Consider the following 19,722-nt stretch of genomic DNA (forward strand, 5'->3'; position numbering starts at 1 on the left):
AACTATAGTTTCAAGCGCGGGCTATTGACCAAGGAGCGAACCCCCTTATATAGGTTTTAAAAACATATGAATATAGAAGGTCGGTACGTATACTGATTCGTAAGTTATGTATATTTATTACTAATAAAAACGTTCGTAAATAGAATTAAACAAATTTCGGGAAAGCCATTTAACCAAATAAAAGTAAATTAATATGCAAATTTTGTTTTAATTATTCATGTACGATGAGCCAAGATCAAAACCTGCATTAATTCAAAAACGTTCAAAAATTAAATACAAAAACAAGTTTTTTAACTGAAAGTAAGGAACGACGTTAAAACTTAAAACGAACAGAAATTATTCATTATATGAAAAGGGCTTCCCCCTCCTTAACGCCTATCTCTTTACGCTAAAGTTTGACTTTCTCACAACTCTATTAAGTAAGGAGCGACCCGGCTCAATGGTAACCGAAACTCTAAAAAACGGAATTTTGATATCAATAGATGCATCAAAAGAATCAGAATTTCATTTTGATTTCAAATATATAAGTTTCATCAAGTTTAATCTTACCCATCAAAAGTTACGTGCCTGAGAAAATTTGGCTGATTTTTGAAAAAAGGGGGAAAGACCCCTAAAAGCTATAGAACCTTAATGAAAATCACACCATCATATTCAGCGTATCAGATAACCCTACTGTAGATGTTCCAAGCTCCTATCTACAAAAATGTGGAATTTTCTATTTTTTGCCAGAAGAAAGATCAGGGATGCGTGTTTCTTTGTTTTTTTTTGTTTTGTTTTTTCTTTTCCCCAGGGGTGATCGTATCGACCCAGTGGTCCTAAAATATCGTGGGAGGGTTCATTGGAGCGGAAATTAAAAGTTCAAGTGCCCTTTTTAAGTAAACAAAAAAAATGGAGGGCAACTAGGCCCCCTCCCACGCTCATTTTTTTCCCAAAGTCACCCGATCAAAATTTTGAGATGTTCGAAAGATGCCATTTTTTCAGCATGTTCGAAAATATTATAACTATGTCTTTTAGGATGACTTAATCCCTCGAAGACCCCGGGGGGAGGGCTAAAAGTTATGAACGTTACCCAATGTCAAACAGTTCGTGGTAACGAACTGTAAGTAAGGAGCGACCGGGCTCAATGGTAACCGAAACTCTAAATAACGGAATTTTGATACCAATAGATACATCAAAAGAATCAGATTTTAATGCTGATTTCAAATATATAAGTTTCATCAAGTCTAATTTTACCAATCAAAAGCTAAACCCCTTAGAAAATTTGGCTTATTTTCGAAAAAAGGGGAGAAGACCCCCTAACAGTCATAAAAACTTAATGAAAGTCACACCATCATATTCAGTGTCTCAGAAAACCCTACTGTCGAGGTTTCAAGTTCCTATCTATAAAAATGTGGGATTTTCCATTTTTTGCCAGAAGAAAGATCACGGATGCGTGTTTGTTTGTTTGTTTTTTTCCAGGGGTAATCGTATTGACCCATTGGCCCTAGAATATCGTAGGAGGGCTCATTGGAACGGAAATTAAAAGTTCTAGCGCTCTTTTTAAGTGACCAAAAAATGGAGGGCAACTAGGCCCCCTCCCACGCTCATTTTTTTCTCAAAGTCACCCAATTAAAATTTTGAGATAACCATTTTGTTCAGTATAGTCGAAAATCTAATAAATATGTCTTTTACGATGACTTAATCCCCCACAGTTCCCAGGGGAAAGGCTGCAGGTTATGAACTTTGCCCATTGCTTACATATTGTATTGGTTATTGTGAAGTATACAGACATTTTCAGGAAGGATTTATTTCTGGTGGGGGGGGGGCTGGAGGTGGGGGTTACTTGGGAGAATCTTTCCGTGGAGGATGTTTCTTTGGGGTAAGGGACATTTCTATGAAGGGGGCGCCGGATTTCCAAGCATTATTTAAAAAACGATCAGAAATTAAATTAAAAAAAACAAGTTTTTTCAACTGAAAGTAAGAATCAGCATTAAAACTTAAAACGAACATAAATTATTAATTATATAAGGTAGCTCTCCCCCAGTTCAATACCTCGCACTTTATGCAACAGTTTTTTTTAGCGCTTTCAAAAGAGCTATCTATTCTAATTAAACGGACTTTGTGATTCAGGGGTTTGTGAATTAAATTTTTTTTTAACTTTTAACGTAAAGAGCGCACTATTGACAAAGGGGAGAACCCCCTCATATACGTAATAACATATACGTAATTAAAAAATAAAACAATAAAAAAAGCAAGCGATGCAGCTCAATAGTAATCGAAACTTTAAAAAACGGAATTTTGATGTCAATAAATATATCAAAAGAATGGGCTTATAATACTGATTCTAAATATATAAATTTCATTAAGTTTAGTATTATTCATCAAAGGCTACGAGCCTGAGAAAATTTACCTGATTTTTTAAAGAGGGGGAAAACACCCCCTACAAGTGAAAGAATTTTAATTAAAATCACACCGTCAGATTCAGCGTATCAGAAAACCCTATTACTTAGGTTTCAAGCTCATATCTGCAAAAATCTGCAACTTTGTATTTTTTGCCAGAAGAAAAATATACGAATATAGAAGTTCGTTACGTAAGTTAATTTGTAAATTACCTCAGAACCAAATTTAGAGACAGCCATTTAGCAAAAGAAAAGTAAAATTTTATGCAAATTTTGTTTACTTATTCAATGAAGGTGAGCCAAAATAAAAGCTGCATTAACTAAAAAACGATCAGAAATTAAATAAAAAAAAACAAGTTTTTAAACTGAAAGTAAGGAGTGACATTAAAACTTAAAATGAACAGAAATTATTCCACAAATGAAAGGGGTTGACCCCACCTCAACGCCTCGATCTTTACGCTAAAGTTTGACTCTTTCTCACAACTTTATTTTTTTAAAACAATAAAAAAAACTTTAGCGTAAAGAGCGAGGTATTGAGGAAGGGACAGGCCCTTTCATATACGGATTAATTTCTGTTCGTTTTAAATTTTAATGTCGCTCCTTACTTTCAGTTTAAAAAACTTGTTTTTTTTTATTTAATCAATAAAAAGATCATAAAGCGAGTAATGCTTAGATTGAATATGAAAATCAAGCTTAAAACGAAAAAGAAATTTCCTATTGAAGTATAAATAAAACTTAAAACGAACAGAAATTAAATAAACAATCAGTGCAAACAAACATACAATAGATATGTATGTAAATTAATAAATAAATAAATCTTAAAACAAGTGAAACTTAAATTGAATATGCAAATCAAGCTTGAAATGAACAAAAATCACTGCAAATAAGAATTTGGGTATCACCTCCTTCTCTCACTGTAAAAGTTTAAAACCTACTGCGTCATTGGCGCTTTACTGAAAACGAATTATATTACGAATATTTTCTTTTGTACTGAATATTGAAAATAAACATTAAAATTATAGTAACATTTTGAACTTATGAGTATTCAGCAATGAATAGCATTATGCATCAAATATTCAGTTTAATTTGTTAGCTCTTTTTTAAGTTGTTTAAGACGAATATAGTTTCACTACAAACAAGTGTTTGGATACTGCTTCCTTCCTTAACGATAAATTAAATAAAAAAAGAAGTTTTTTTTAACTGAAAGTAAGGAACGACGATAAAACTTAAAACGAACAGAAATTATTCCGTGTATGAAAGGGGATGTGTCCTCCTCGACACCTCGCTCTCTACGCTAAAGTTTGTTATTGTTTAAAAAAAAATAGAAGTCTGAAAAAGTCAAACTTTAGCGTAAAGAGCGAGGTGTTGAGGAGATCACAGCCCCTTTCATATACGGAATAATTTCTGTTCCTTTTAAGTTTTAATGTCGCTGCTTACTTTCAGTTAAAAATAACTTGTTGTTTTTTATTTAATTTCTGAACGTTTTTGAATTAATGCAGGTTTTGAATTTGGCTCGCCGTACATGAGTAATTAAAACAAAATTTGCATATTAATTTTACTTTTTTTGGTTAAATGGCTTTCTCGTAACTTGTTTAATTTTATTTACGAACATTTTTATTAGTAATAAATATACGTAACTTACGAATTAACTTATGTAACGGACTTCTATATTCATTGATTTTTAATACGTATATTACGGGGTTCGCCCCCTAGTTAATGCCTTGCTCTTTAAGCTAAAGTTTGAATTTTGTTCCAATTCTTTAAAAATGACCGCTTAGTCACAAAGGCCGTTAATTAGAATAAATAGCTCTTATGAAAGACTTAAACATCTTTGGCTTAAAGAGCGAGGACTAGGGTGCGAACCCAATCATATATGTAATATTTTCTGTTCGTTTTAAGTTTTGATGTTGCTCCTTACTTTCAGTTGAAAAACTTGTTTTTTTTTATTTAATTTCTGATCTATTTCTTTAGTAATGCTGGGAAATCTGGCGCTTACTTCATAGCAATGTCCCTTCCCCCATGAAAACTTCCTCCATGGAAAGATCCTCCCATATGACCCCCGACCCCTCTCCCCAACCTACTAGATTAAATCCCCCATGAAAACGTCTGTTTACTTCCCGATAACCAATACTATGTGTTAGCATTGGGTAAAGTTCATAACTTTCAGCCATCCGCCAGGGGACTTTGGGGGATTAAGTCATCCTAAAAGACATAGGTATCATATTTTCGACCATGCTGAACAAAATGGCTATCTCAAAATTTTGATCGGGTGACTTTGGGGAAAAAATGAGCGTGGGAGGGGGCCTAGTTACCCTACATTTTTTGGTCACTTAAAAACGGCACTAGAACTTTTAATTTCCGTTCCAATAAGCCCTCCCACGATATTCTAGGACCACTGGCTCGATACGATCACCCCTGGCAAAAAAAAAAAACAGAAAAACAAACAAACACGCATCCGTGATCTTTCTTCTGACAAAAAATGCTAAGTTCCACATTTTTGTAAATAGGTGCTTGAAACTTCTACAGTAGCGTTCTCTGATAAGTTGAATATGATGGTGTGATTTTCATTAAGGTTCTATAGCTTTTAGGGGTCTTTCCCCTTTTTTTAAAATCAGCCAAATTTTCTCAGGCGCGTAAATTTTTGTGGGTAAGACTAACCTTGATGAAACTTACATATTTGACATCAGAATTAATTCCGTTTTTTAGAGTTTCAGTTACCATTGAGCCGGGTCGCTCCTTATTTACAGTTCGTTACCACGAACTGTTTGACACCGCTGAGAGAAATACTTTGTCTAGCGTGTTTTTAAGATATTTTAAGTGTTGTTTTTTGGAGTTTAGATGGGGAAAAAGGTACCTAGGTTAGGTTACGTATTTAAAGTACTCTTTCATTAGCTGTACTCTTTTATATAGTGCTAGTTTGGTTAATGCTAATGAAATAAAATAAAATAGGATGACTATATAATAGTTTAGAAACAAATTTGGGCTGTATATTTTCATATTAGGGGGTGGGGGGGCAAAGCATAACATATATTAAATAGGTAAGCTAACCTAACCTAGGTACCTCTTTCCCCCCTAAAAACCCCAAAATACGACACTTTGAATATCTTCCACACAATTAAAACCACGCTATACATTGTATTTCTCTACAATGGAGTCTTGTATCATCCCGTTGAAAAACAGGCTTTTCAAAGTGTCTCTCGAGTTAGAGATATAAAAAGAGTCCAGCTAATGAAAAAGTATTGTATTTAATATATGCAATGGTTTGCCCCCCCCCCACTCCCCTAATGTGCAAATATTTAGCCTAAATTTGTTTCTAAACTATTATATAGTCATCCTATTTTATTTTATTTTATTTCATTAGGATTAAACAAACTTGACTTTTTAGAAAGGCCCATATAATGCGAAAGTACCAAGTTATCGATATCATGGTTGGTAAAAGATTGCTCAGTTGTAAATTAGCCTTATTTTTTGCAGGTTGCTCATGGATTTGTCTTATGCTTAGGAAACATCCTGTATTTTTAAGGCTGGTTTAATGTTTTCAGTAATTAAAATGAGCATGTTTTTAAATTAAACTATTAACATTAAATAAGCAATTAATTCAAATACAGGAGACAGTGAGAGTATTGGAATTCGGAAGCAATCCTATTAGTCCAGTAAAAGTACGGAGAAAAGTGGGTCGACCCGGACAAAATTGCAACAAAGGTTTTTTTTGCACAAAAATGTTCAAAAAAAATCGCTGAACAACATATCTGGAATCGGCTAAAAATCACCCGCCAGGAAAACCTTCTGGGGCTGCTTAAAAGGGATGGAAGGGGGCGAAAAAATAGGTTTTTTCGTTTTTGACATTTAGGAAGCTTTTTTTGCACTAAAACGTTCAGAAAAAAATCGCCGGACAACATATCCAAAATTTGCTAAAATCGCCCACCGGAAAAACCTTCTGGGGGTGCTTAAAGGGGGTGGAAGGGGGCGAAAAAATAGGTTTTTTCATTTTTGATATTTAGGAAGCTTTTTTTACACTAAAATGTTCAGAAAAAATTGCTGGACAACATGTCCAAAATCTCCAAAAATCACCTCCGTGAAAACCTTCTGGGGCTGCTTAAAGAGGGTGGAAGGGGGCGAAAAAAGTATTTTTTCAGTTTTGACATTTAGGAAGCTTTTTTTACACTAAAATGTTCTGAAAAAATCTCTGAACAACATATCCAAAATCCGCTAAAATTGCCCGCCGGGAAAAACTTTTGGGGCTGCTTAAAGGGGGTGAAAGGGGTGAAAAGTCCTTTTTTTCGATTTTTGTTATTTCGGTACGTTCAGAGACTCGATTCTGGTATAAATCAACTCGCTGAAACCGAAAATGATATCAATTTTATTGTAACACTTCTCTAACTTATATTAATCTACAGAAAATAAGATTTTAATAACTCCATTGCCAAAATAAAGGAAGTAGCTTTTCTTCCGAACTTTTACAGAAAGATCAGATCAATGGACGCCTGAAATACTTCGAACAGCCTACGAAAAGCAATAAAGGAAAATCTCGAACTTAAAGGAGCAGAGAAGTACCTCACTCTTTTTTGCTTCGCTAGTCGTCGGGAATCTGGTTATCTGACGAGAATCAAACTTGTGAAAACTAGACTTTAGAAAAAGAGAGACTAAGAATAGACGCATAGAAACTTTAATATTCTAGTCTATACGGCCCATTAAAGACTAGGTACAGCTAGGTTTCGAAAACGTAGGTTGCGAAAGTTACGTCAAGTATGTCACCACTAGATTTGGAAAAGCTTCGGTAGTTTTTGATGGATATGACAATGGTCCTTCGACGAAAGGTATGGCTCACCTCAAACGTTCTAGGGGTAAACAGTGCCCAATGGTAGAATTCTCTGGTACAACAAAGCTAACAAGAAAGAAGGAAGAGTTCTTGCAAAACTGCACAAACAAGCAGCGGATAATTCTAGACATAGGAGAAAAATTTTCCTCAGCAGGTTGTTCGGTACAACAACCCTCTGCTGACACGGATTTCGTGATTGCAACCACAGCCATTCATAGTGCAAGAACTCAGTTGACGCGTGTCATCGGCGACGACACTGACCTCCTTATCCTCCTCCTCTATCATGTCACTGCCACCCACCTAGGCCTGTATTTCAGATCCGAGACGAAAGCTTCAAATGAACATAAACTATGGAATATTTGCTCCATCAAAGAAAAACTAAGGGACATGTGTGGTGCAATTCTATTTTTGTACGCGTTCCTAGGTTGTGACACCACTTCGAGATTACAAGGAATTGGTAAATCTGTCGGACTGTCATTGTACCGGTCCGATCCATCTTTCCGTGAGGTTGCTAAGGTCTTTATGGACTCGAAGGGTACGAAAGACGAGCTCGTTGTAGCTGGTGAACAAGCTCTTTTGAGAATTTATAAAGGAAAGCCTGAAGGAACTCTCGTGTCCTTGAGACATCGTCTGTTCTTGGCCAAGCTCGCTGCCTCTTCCACATTTGTCTGCCCTGATACGATGCCTCCCACACCCTCAGCTGCGAAGCTCCATTCTTTTTACGTGTATTTGCAAGTAATGGACTGAAAAAGCGAGGCTGCTGCGATGAAACCGGAATACTGGGGATGGCGACTCTCTGCTGATAGTTACATCCCAGTAATGACGGAGAAGAAACCAGCTCCCCAAAGTCTTCTTCAAATTATCCGCTGCAAATGCAAATCAGGTTGCGATACGGCCAGATGCTCTTGCCGTAAGAATGGCATGCCCTGCACAATTGCTTGCAGAGAGCGCATGGGAACAAGCTGTAATAACTCTGAACCAACATCTCTAGAAGAAGAAGAATTTTAGTGTTTAGCAATAACGGTGGTTGTGCTCTTTTGCAGTGCTCATTAATGAAATGGTGATTCTCAATATTATGTGATCTAAAAATGATGATTATCAAAATTGTGATTTATATATAGACTTTTTAATGTTTTTGTTTTCCAACTGTAAAAGAAGCCGATAAAAAGAAAGATTTGACAAGTTTCTATGCGTCTATGCCTATAGTTTCTCTTTTTCTGCAGTCTGGTCTTCACATGGTTGATTCTCATCGGATAACCAGGTTTCCAACGATTAGCGAAGCAACAAAGAGTGGGGTACTTCACTGCTCCTTTAAATTGCCGTTCGAGATTTTCCTGTGTTGCTGTTTGAAGTATTTCAGGCTTCCATTGATCTGATCTTTCTAACATTTCGGAAGAAAAGCTATTTCCTTTATTTTTGCGATGGAGTTATTAAAATCTTATTTTTTGTAGTTTAATATAAGTTACAGACGTTTTACAATAAAAGTAACAACATTTTCGGTTTCAGCGAGTTGTTTATACCTGAATCGAGTCCCTAAACGTACAGAAATAACAAAAATTGAAAAAAAAATTCACCCCTTTCACCTCCCTTAAGCAGCCCCAGAAGGTTTCCTCGGCGGGCGAGTTTCGCGGGTTTTGAATATAATGTTGAGCGATTTTTTCTGAACATTTTATTGTAAAAAAATCTTCCTAATTGTCAAACGAAAAACCGATTTTTTTTTGTGCCTCCCACCCCCTTTAAGCAGCCATTGAAGATTTTTCCGACGGGCGATTTTAGCAGATTTCGGATATGTTGTTCAGCGATTTTTTCTGAATATAAAAAATGCTTTCTAAATATCAAAAATGGAAAAACCTATTTTTTTCCTCCTTCCACCCTCTTTAAGCAGCCCCAGAAGGTTTTCCCGGCAGGCGATTTTAGCCGATTTTGGATATGTTGTTCAACGATTTAAACTGAACATCTGGTGTGAAAAAATCTTTTGTTGCAATTTTGTCCCGGTTAAACCGTAGTTTTACTGGACTATACATTGTCTTCTCTAACTCAAAAAGCTGCTTTAGGATCTCGCTGATAAAAATGGGATTGTCAGAATTTAAGCATTTAAACTCATTTACACAGGTGTTTTTTGTTTTTTTTGTTTTTACTATAGCAGAAAATAACAACTATAAATCCTTAGTCAGCGCATGAAGGGATGGGGTCAGAAATTTTCTTTAGAAAAGATAAAGAAACGACCTTGCCGAAACTAATCTGTTCAACAGTATTACATTTAAATTGACCTACAAATTTTGCTCTGATGCAACGAAATGGGTAATAGATCAAAAACTACAACCACACCCAACCTAAGCTTCCCGTTTGTAATATTTACCAAATGATTAAACTGGTGAATCTGCCAACATGATACAAGGCTACTTATGCCATAAAAATGGTTGCACTAAACCAAAAACAGACAATGACGAGGTCCTAAGAAATTCACCAGTATCTTTTTTTCTACCTATAATATTAATGATGATAACAACTTCTGTAGAAAAGCAATCAAGTATTACGCAAAACGTTACGAAAACACATCAATAATTTGAAAAAAAACTGATTTACTTGATGTTTGCTAAAATCACATAACATACGCGAATGTATAAGTGCGCATTGTGAAGATTTACCAGCGGGTCATTGTGCAAAAGTGGAGGGGTGCATGATCGCTCAAAAAGTGTATTTTTATGCCTAACTTGCTACCTCATCCTAAACCTTCAGATAGATATAAAACAGGGTCTGAGGAGAAGGGCACGAAAGATTAGTACAGATTAATCTCCAATCTCCCTTCATTTAGATTACGCCAAAATTTAGGTGATAAGAGCTTATAGCTCCCATCTTGTTACGAAATAATGTTCTTATTGCAACCTAAGAGAAATTATATTCCTTTTCTTACCAGCATAAAAGATAAGGAGGTATCTCCGTCATTAGGGAATATCCTATTAGGGACAGGCAAGCATTACCTGGATCTTTTTCTAGACATTTCCAAGGAAATACTGGGTTTAAGGTAACTACTTTTTGTGTATTAGAAGAAAAGTAAATAATGAGCGTTTCGTGATTGCAATATACATATTAAGAGAATTGACCTCATGTGGGGATCCTGAATATGTGCATATCATTTAGTTTAAAATTACCCAACAAAAATTACGAGCTAGTGAAAGTTTGATATTTTTTTTTACGAAAAAAGGGAGAATTAACCCCAAAAGGATGATCTCTGATGATAATTACACCACAAAATCCAGCATATTGACGAACTTGATTGTAGAGGTTTCAATGTATTTTTCTGAGAAAAATGGTCATGAATTAGTCTTAATTTGTTTGTTTGCTGTTTTCGTGTTTTTTTGTTGTTTTTTTTTATCAGGGGTGACCGTTTTGAAGCAATGGTGCTACACTTTCTGAAGAAGGCTGCTTAGAAAGAAAAAGTAAAAGTAGTAAAGAAGACTGTGCCACAACAAGTAAGCGTTTTCTACCATTTTGTGGCCCAAAGAGACTATTTCAACCCAAAGGTTGTCAAAAACCCAGCGAGTGATGGGTTTTTGACATAGCCAAATAGATTTGAAATTATATTTGGAGTTTCAAGGTTTCACAGAAAGTAATACCACACGGTGGCATATTCGTTCCTAAAGATGCACGTACTCCAAACGAAATAGACGGCTAAATAGGTCTTTCGTTTTATAAAGTTTAATTTAACTAAGTGTGTTCATTTGAGGCTTGATAAAGTAGTGGCGCATAATTTGCACAATCCATTGTGGAGCCGGATGGATGGATCTTCGTGCAGATGAGAGAGTGTGCTTGAAGCTTCAAAAGTGTGCTTGTATGCCAGAATTTTCTAACTCTTAGTGAGTCTTCAAGTAATTGTAAACAGAAGTATGGGGAACAGAGTAGGAATTAATCTCTAGTCTGTTTTAATTCAGGCGATATAATTTTTGGACTACTTCTGTAACATTGGTACTGGAGGAGGGGGGTACTACTACTGCTACTAACAAATCACTGCGGCACGAACACAACTGCTTGTGTTCCTCTTCTATCCCAATATATTTAAATATTCCCTTTTTACACCTTTCAAAGAACTCCCTATTTCCTTTAAATCCTTTCTTTTGATCTATACCAACGCCATTCAGAGACGACCTACTTTTTGCTTGTCCCTAGATGTTTGGCCAAAGGTGGATCTTTGGCAATATTTCATTCTTCATCCACAGAATGTGTCCTAGTCATCTCCATTTTTCTCTCATTATAGTCCTAGAAAGTGAGATATTGACACCAGTTTCATAGAACTTACTGTTTGAAATACGGTTAGTCAGACGGGTACCTCAACAAACTCCTAGACAATTACCGTGGAAACCCTCTAAAAAATCCTCTGTCTTTTAAGGTACCCTAGTCTCAGAAGCATACTTAACTATTGACATCACCTAAGTCTAATCTTAGCTTCCAGGCTCATCTTCCAGTTCTTCCAAACTTCTTTCTATTGTAAGAAAAAAAACACCCTGGGTATTGGCTACTCAACTTTTAAAATCTTTGCTGCATCCCCCATCTTTGATAATAATGCTACCTAGGTAAGTAAAACTGTTCACTTTATCAATTTTCTCGTTTACCCAACATTGCCTCTTCACCTTAATTTATTCCCAGCCTCAGTGATGTAATTTTCTTAATATTGAATTTCAAGCATATTCTTGCTGCCAAACTCTCAAAACCACCAAAAATTAATTCCTTTCGCTAAATTTTCAGCTAGGACGCTCAAATCATCAACATAATTTTAGTCTGGAAGAATGTTACTTTCCTATTTGATTCTATGCTCTTGCATAGACTTGTCTGTGTTTCTAAGGACTAAGTCCCTCACAATTATCCATATAAATGGGAATAGATCACATCTCTGCTTAACTCTTGACTCACTGAGAAACCAGCTACTAACCTCATTTCCTACTGTAACCACAGCAATGAATTTCTCAAACATAGCACTGATCACTTTAACGTATTTATCTGGTATACCATACATGGGCGCCCATAAGGGGGGGGACGTCCGCCCCCCCTAGCTGAATGATGATGCCTTATTTTTATATATTTGTTCTGATATTTCTATTATATAGCATTAAAAGTGCCGATTAGACGAGGTTTGCCCCCCCTGGAATTCAGCTTATGGGCGCCCATGATACCATACAAAGATATGTAATTCGCTGAAGCTCTTCAAACGGTTCAATTAAACGCTTTGTCAGCCCAAAAAATAACGACCAAAACAAACAGAGCCCGGAAGAAATAACCGTTAATCAGAATCCAGTACAATGATGTGTGCTTTACCAGGTTATAATAAAACAGTTCGTGTTAACGAACTGCAAGTAAGGAGCGACGTGGCTCAATAGTAACCGAAACTCTAAAAACGGAAGTTTTATATGGATAGAATCATACAAAAATCGGCCCATTAAGCTAGCTCCAAATATGTAAAATTCATTAAATTCAGTGCTACCCATCAAAAGCAAAGAGCCTGAAAAAATTTGTCCGATTATCCGGAAAGGGGGAAACATCCCCAAAAGTCAAGGCATCCTAATGAAAATTACACCATCAGATTCAGCGTATCAGAGAACTTTACAGTAGAGTTTTCAAGCTGACATCTGCAAAAATTTGAAATTTTGTATTTTTTTGCCAAAAGAAAGATCACAGATTTGTGTTTACTTGTTGCTGTTTTATTGTTGTTGTTTTTTTCCCCAGGGGTGATGACATCAAACCAATAATCCTATAATATTGGAAGACGGCTTATTCGGACGGAAACTAAGAGTTCTAGTGTCCTTTTTTTAAAGTGACCAAAAAGATTGGAGGACAACTACTCCTTCCCCTCTCACGCTCGTTTTCCCCCAAAGTCGTCTGATCCGGGTTGCAGTAGTAGCTAGCAACCTAGTAAGAGACGATCACGTCCAATATTAAAAAATATAATATACCATAAGTCCTAAAAATAGAGTCAGATCAAAACAAAAAGTATACCATTAGAGCCGCCTTCTCCGAAACCCCTACATAGGAAACTTTCTGTCCCTTGGCTTGAAAAGCAAGGGAAATATTTTGGCTTGCAAATCAAGAAAAGTGGCAGCTACTACAGCATTCTGCCTAAACGGCATTTTTTATTTTTCTATTTTTTCCACGGATAGCTTGACACTGGAACATCGTAAAGAATTGTTCAATGGCTCATTTTAAAGGAAGTTAATGAGGTTAAAAACCTTTTGTAATTAAAACAAATTATTTTTAAAATGATATAAACTTTTCTACGAAAAACTTCATATTTCATGTTAAAGATTGCTCAATGATGTCATAATCGGAGGTTGTTGCCACATCGTCTCTTAGTATTCCAATTAAGAAAAAGCCATATGCTTTTTCCTGTTTGCAATTTCACATCAAACAAAGAGCATCTATGTTAGAGAACACCCAGCTTAAGTTCATCATATTTTTTGTCTGTTTTGTACCATTTCAGTCTGAGCGTCCTCGTACGAGGCAAGCTTAAAAACGTCTTCGATTTCGTGAACTTTCAAAAGAGCAACCGAGTCAGCCATCTATGGGGCTAAACTTCAACTTCAGGACAATAGAAAAACCACCCTCAGATGATGTTTCACTTCCGCTTTCAGTTTTTATTGAGTAATCAAAGGAAGTGGGTCAAAATGGGTCAAAATGGGTCAAAAGGTAGGTTCTTTTTTAATTTTGCTAAGAGGTGGAATGGGCCATAAAGTTCTACAAAAAATCAGAGCAGATGTTGAGTCATTGCCAAGGGCCTAGGAATTTTTTTCTCGGCCATTCTAGAATCAGGAACGAAGCTATAGGACTCAGAAATCCCCCTGCCTCGTACGAGGACGGTCACACTGAGTAGGTATGTTTGTACTACAATAGGAATAAGGAAGGCAAGAGAGTTTCTACTATAATCTGGTTCAGGAATTATAGATATAAAGCAAAAAATTGAATAGATTTCTTCTCTTCTACTCGGGCGGCCTTCTTCCGTTCTTTTCTTGGTGCTCTTTTCTTGGTGCCTACGTTAGAACTTCTCTTGAGTATGCATGTCCAGCTTGGTATCCGGGTTTGACGAAATATCAATCAGATAGAATTGAGATGATACAAAAAAGAGCTGTAGAAATTATACTTGGACATAACTACTCAACATATGATGATGCACTAAAACAGCTCAACTTGAAATCACTTGATAGTCGTAGACATGAGTTGACATATCGGTTTGGACTAAATTGTCTGAATTCCCCAGCCCATCGTGGTCTCCTACCCGACCTCGAGATCCCCCGCCCCTATGCTGAAGGAAAAAGTCACTATACTCCGACAAACAAAAACTAATTGTCCACAGTTCATGACGTACCCAGCCTCTAGTACCGAGAGATATTGCAAATCATTTGTCCCTTATTTTACTCGGTATTCTAACAATTTTACCCTACAAATATTTAATGTTTGATGCAGTTTATTCCAGTTTTTTGCCTGTTAGGGTTTCAAGTGTACTAAGCATTTATATTTTTGATGTTCCGATATATTCTGTATAAAGTTTATACAGTAAAGTCTATACTATAAATGTTCACTATTTTAACTGTGAAAATTGATTCTTGAAATATATCAATTTTTTTTATTGAATCATTGTATTTTATTGGCCTTGCTTGAAAACTTTAATTTATTGACTTGTTGCCTTAATTTTTTGTGTTGCTACTTATTTTTTTCATTTGTTTTATCCTTTTTTTGGTCTCTTTTGTATGTTATGACATGCTCATGTTAGCTCCAGCTATAGTAGTGAATAAAATATATTACATTCTATTTTCTGTGTGTGTGTGTGTGTGTGTGTGTGTGTGTGTGTGTGTGTGTGTGTGTGTGTGTGTGTGTATATATATATATATATATATATATATATATATATATATATATATATATATATATATATATATATATATATATATATATATATATATATATATATATATATATATATATATATATATATATATATATATATATATATATATATATATATATATATATATATATATATATATATATATATATATATATATATATATATATATATATATATATATATATATATATATATATATATATATATATATATATATATATATATATATATATATATATATATATATATATATATATATACATATATATATATATATATATCTATACAGAATAAGGAGGATGAATACGAGAAAACGAGACGCATGTCTCAGAAGAAGGCAGCGAGGAGACTCAACAGTCAGTGCACCGTGGAGATATTTTTTTAGCTGCCAGATGGCACCGTTTCTGACCCAGAAGAGCTAGAGGAATCAGATAGCGAAGACGAATTGCTCCCTAACATGGATGACAGTGAATTGCTTTGCGAAGAAATGAGACTTCTAGTTGATGAAGTAGCTGAAGATCAGGAAATCCCTGGACCTGCACCACCTTTTCTCGAAAGTAACTTTCTGGAGGGGATGTCAGAAGATCAGTCAGAGGATACAAATAGTCGTGTGCCATATCGATCGAGATATAAGGATTACAAGCCATACTTACATGGCGATGTGCCACACGAATCTCACCTCGGCTTTGTCCCAGAACCGTTTCCCAGTCCTTACGAATACTTCAGCTCTTTCTTCATTGAGGAAGTTTATGAAACCAGCACGTTTGAAACAAATAGATACTGTAATTCGAAACTGATTCGCGTTGGTCGCTCTTTCATACCTGCGACAGTATCTGAAGTAAGAGTATTTTAGTCCATCGTCCTCTACACAGGAGTATTTCGCCTTCGAAGCTACAAACTTCAAATGAATTTACTGAAAAAAATATGCATTGTCAGTTTAATATACATATGCTGATATTTATTCCTTAAAATCTTATTTAATTTTTTATTTCTTAAAGTTATAAAAGTTAAAAAATTTTAAAAGATTTTTTTTTCAGAAAATTAAAGTTTGTTTTCTGACTTATGAAAAGCATAGGTTTTAACACCCTACTAAGGATAATTTTTGCCCCTATAGTGTTTGATTTATTTTCATTTCTGGTTGTTTTGGGTTTCATTTACTTATCAGTCTTAATTTGTAGTAGTTGCTTGCTTGGTAAATTATTTGATTCTATTTTTGTACATTTTTGGTTTAATGGAGTTCTTTACTTTTTTTTGAAAATTTGATTTTGTGCAAAAAGTTTTTTGATTAATTTCTGTTTGTTTTATACTGAAGTAGTCTTTTTCATGGAGAAACACTGAGCCTCTTCTGAAGTTAAACAACCATCCCTTCCATAAAAAATTGAAAGGGTAATAGCCCATTCAATTACCATTCGAATGAGCCCTTTTTGAAATTTTTACAACAACACTTTCTATAAAAACATTATATGCCCCCAGGGCATAACTTAAAACCTTAGCCCTGAGGGCTGTGGGGGGGGTGTTATATTCAAGGACCTAATTTCCAGAACTTTCAACTACGTTCAACAAAATGGCTATCTCAAAATTTTGATTGGATGTGTTTGGGGAAATGGTGGGAGTGAGAGGGGGGTTAGTTACCCTCCAATCACATTCGAATATTAAAAAGGGCACTAGTCATCTCAATTTCAAATTGAATGAGCCCCTTTTGAAATTCTTATGACAACGTTATCTATACAAACCTTAGATGCCCCCAGGGCATAACTTACAACCTATGCCCTGGGGGCATCCAAAGTTTGTATAGATAGTGTTGTCATAGAAATTTCAAAAGCGGCTCATTCAATTGGAAATTGAGAGGACTAGTTCCCTTTGCACCTTTACCCTGGGGGCTCTGGGGGGTTTGTCATCCACAAATACATAATTTCCAGAACTTTCAGCTACGTTGAACAAAATGGCTATCTCAAAACTTTGATTAAATGTGTTTGGGGAAATGGTGGGTGTGAGAAGGGGGTTATTTACATCACTTTCTATAAACGTCCCCAGGGCATAACTTACAACCCTTGCCCTGAGGGCTGTAGGGGGATTGTTATATTCAAAGACCTAATTTTCAGAACTTTAAACGACGTTGAACAAAATGGCTATCTCAAAATTTTGATTGAGTTTGTTTGGGGATATGGTGGGCGTGAGAGGGGGGTTAATTGACCTCCAATCACTTTCGACTATTAAAAAGGGCACTAGTCATCTCAATTTCAAATCGAATGAGCCCCTTTTGAAATTCTTATGACAACGTTATCTATGCAAACCTTAGATGCCCCCAGGGCATAACTTACAACCTATGCCCTGGGGGCATCCAAAGTTTTTATAGATCGTGTTGTCATAGAAATTTTAAAAGCGGCTCATTCAATTGGAAATTGAGAGGGCTAGTTCTCTTTGCACCTTTACCCTAGGGGCTCTGGGGGGTTTGTCATCCTCAAATACATAATTTCCAGAACTTTCAGCTACGTTGAACAAAATGGCTATCTCAAAACTTTGATTAAATGTGTTTGGAGAAATGGTGGGTGTGAGAAGGGAGAAAAAAAAAAATATCACTTTTTACATCATCGGTTAGTTACATCACTTTCTATAAACGTCCCCAGGACAAAACTTACAACCCTTGCCCTGAGGGCTTAGAGGGGGAGGGGGTTGTCATCCTCAAAGACATAATTTCCAGAACTTTCAACTATGTTGAACAAAATGGCTATCTCAAAATTTTGATTGAATGTGTTTAGTTGCCCTCCAATCATTTTCAACTATTAAAAAGGGCACTAGCCATTTCAATTTCCAAATTGAATTAGCCCCTTTTGAAGTTTCTATGACAACGCTTTCTATAGCACGTATATACCCCTAGGGCATAACTTACAACCCTTGCCCTGTGGGCTGTGTGGGGGTTGTCATCCTCAAAGACCTAATTTCGATAAATTTCAACTGCTTTGAACAAAATGGCTATCTAAACATTTTGATCGGCTGTGTTTGGGGAAATGGTGGTCGTGATACGGGGTAGTGGTCTTCCAATCTCTTCTTACTGTTTAAAAGAGCAATAGCCATTTCAAGTTCAAATTTAATGAGTCCTTTATGAAGTTTATACGACTACGCTTTCAATAAAACCTTATACGCCCCCAGGGCATAACTTATAACCCTTGCCCCGAAGACTGTGGGGGGAGTGTCTTGCTCAAAGACATAATTTACAGAAATTTCAACTGCGTTGAATAAAATGGCTATCTGAAAATTTCGATTGGATGTGTTTGGGGAAATGGTAGGCTTGGAAGGGGTGTTAGTTGCCTTCCATCACTTTCGACTATTAAAAAGGGCAGTAGCCATTTCAGTTTCCAATCAAATAAGCCCTTTTTGAAGTTTCTAAGACAACACTTTCTATAAAAACCTTATATGCCCCCAGGGCATAGCTTAAAACCCTTGCCCTGAGGGCTGTGGGGTAGGGGGTTGGGTTATTTGCCATCCAATCACTTTCGACTATTAAAAAGGGCACTAGCCCTTTGAATTTCCAATCGAATGAGGGGGTTCACCCCCTAGTCAATACCTTGCTGTTTACGCCAATTTTTTTTTTAGTACTTTCAAAAGAGCTATCTATTCTAATTAACCGGCCTTTGTGATTCAGGGGTTTGTGATTCAAACAAAATTCGAACTTTAGCGTAAAGAGCGATGTATTGACTAGGGAGCGAACTCCCTAATATACGTAATAAAACATACGAATATAGAAATTCGTTACGTAAGTTACTTCGTAAGTTACGTCAGAACAAAATTTCGAGAAAGCCATTTAGCCAAAAAAAAGAAAATTAATATGCAAATTTCGTTTTAATTATTCATGCACGGTAAGCCAACATCAAAGCTGCATTAATTCAAAAACGTTCAGAAATTAACTACAAAAAAAAGTTTTTTTAACCGAAAGTAAATAGCGACATTAAAACTTAAAACGAACAGAAATTATTCCGTATATGAAAGGGGCTGTCCCCTCCTCAACGCCTCGCTCTTTACGCTAAAGTTTGACTCTGTCTCACAACTTTATTTTTTAAATAATAAAAAATTTAGCGTAAAGAGCGAAGCGTTGAGGAGCGGACAGCCCCTTTCATATACGGAATAATTTCTGTTCGTTTTAAGTTTTAATGTCGCTCCTTACTTTCAGTTAAATAAAAAATTGTTTTTTTTATTTAATACATAAAGGATCAATACTATAAATGGGATTTATTGATAGCTGAAAATCAAACTAAGAGAAATCGACTCCAGGTGGGTTTGAACCACTAACCTTTCGGTTAACGGCCTATCTTTTAAATGTCAATTCCAAATGTGTCAAATTTGACGTTGTAATTGGGTTTGACCAGAGTTCACAAAAAGCAGTACAAAGGAATCCTAGCTCCCTAGGGATGCTACTAATGCACACCAATTGAAAAGAAATGGTTATACCAGTTCTTTGCTTATTCTACATGTCATGAATTGATCCTTCCGCTTTAGTACGAAACCTCTATATTGTTCTTCTTCTATTGCTTGGGGGTGCATTTAAATGTAAATATAAACTTTACACTCATATCCATTTTATACATGTATGAAAAATTTTAAAAGTCACTTTTAATATTTAAAATGCTACAAAAGCT

At 35.7% G+C, this 19,722-nt stretch overlaps 1 protein-coding gene across 1 annotated transcript in view; it reads right to left on the reverse strand.

Moving 5' to 3' along the window:
- LOC148956772 (uncharacterized) overlaps positions 1-19,722 on the reverse strand; it is a 104,750-nt gene that overhangs the window by 8,801 nt on the left and 76,227 nt on the right. The window lies entirely within an intron of this gene.

This window comes from Artemia sp. Qi Xiang Cuo, chromosome 1 (assembly GCF_049724085.1).
Source record: "Artemia sp. Qi Xiang Cuo chromosome 1, ASM4972408v1, whole genome shotgun sequence".
Lineage (NCBI taxonomy): Eukaryota > Metazoa > Arthropoda > Branchiopoda > Anostraca > Artemiidae > Artemia > Artemia sp. Qi Xiang Cuo.